Source organism: Aplysia californica, unplaced genomic scaffold (assembly GCF_000002075.1).
Source record: "Aplysia californica isolate F4 #8 unplaced genomic scaffold, AplCal3.0 scaffold00114, whole genome shotgun sequence".
NCBI lineage: Eukaryota > Metazoa > Mollusca > Gastropoda > Aplysiida > Aplysiidae > Aplysia > Aplysia californica.
Window position 1 is genome coordinate 70,871 of NW_004797384.1, and position 1,224 is coordinate 72,094.

The window sequence follows — 1,224 nt, forward strand, 5'->3', positions numbered from 1 at the left end:
CACACACACACACACACACACACACACACAAACACACACACCACACACACATACACACAGACATATAATCACAAAAACACACAAGCACACAAACAAACACACAAACTCACAAGAACACACGCAGAAGCACAGACTCATACACACAAGCAAATAATCACACGCATACATACACACAAGCTCACACACACGCACACACAAATACCAATAAACAAACACACAAACATACACACACATAAACACACACAAACCTTTCTTAACGACATGGAAAATAATATTTAAAAAATCTTGACACCAGTAATCAATAAAATCTGGAAAGGGAAAAATCAAATCCAAACAATGTTCAGAAAACAAAAAGCTGGGGGAGCAACACCACGAAATATGATTACCGTTCTTATTCTTCCGGGAAAACACAAGGGAGGGAACAACCCCTGAAAGGCGCCAACTCATCTAATCAAGACGGCTAAGCCTAATCCTATTATCCGGTCATCAGCTACGGAGATGCGGCACACTCCGAATTCATTTCCTGATCAATGACGTAATGTCCGGCATTTCCCTTTTCAGTTGTGGGAAAGTAAGGCTATCGATTTTGGTTTTCTCTTTTAACTAAAAAATGAAGTTTAACACCTAATTTGTGATGAGGTTAAGGTTAATTCATGGAGAGGTGGAGCAGATGTTGTTCACATTTTGTACTCGTAGATAGCAGTTTTAGCGACATTATTCCTTGATAAACAGGAATAGTCGGACTCTCAATGGGAATAGAACCCACGACACCGCGTTGCTGTTAATGCGAGCTAACCTACTGCACCATAAAGCCACTAGATTGTATGATGCAATACGGGTTTAACACTCCCACGCTGTAATGTTCTAGATGAGCCTTGACTATTAGATTCACGCCCTTTTCGGATATGACAGCGTCAATAAGGTCGTAAATTTCGAAAACTTCTTTTTAAAAATCCAATTCAAGAACGCTCTAAAGTGAGCATGAACAAAGATGGACTATTATACAACAGCCGAGAATGATGCGTACTAATACGGCACGCCGGTAAGTTGACATAATGGTGTATATGCATACTAATATTACAGAGAGTTGTAATAATATACTTCAAATAAATAATATTGTGTTGATTATATTTCAAAATACTGCTAATATCGCACACACACACACACACACACACACACACACACACACACACACACACACACACACACACACACACACACACA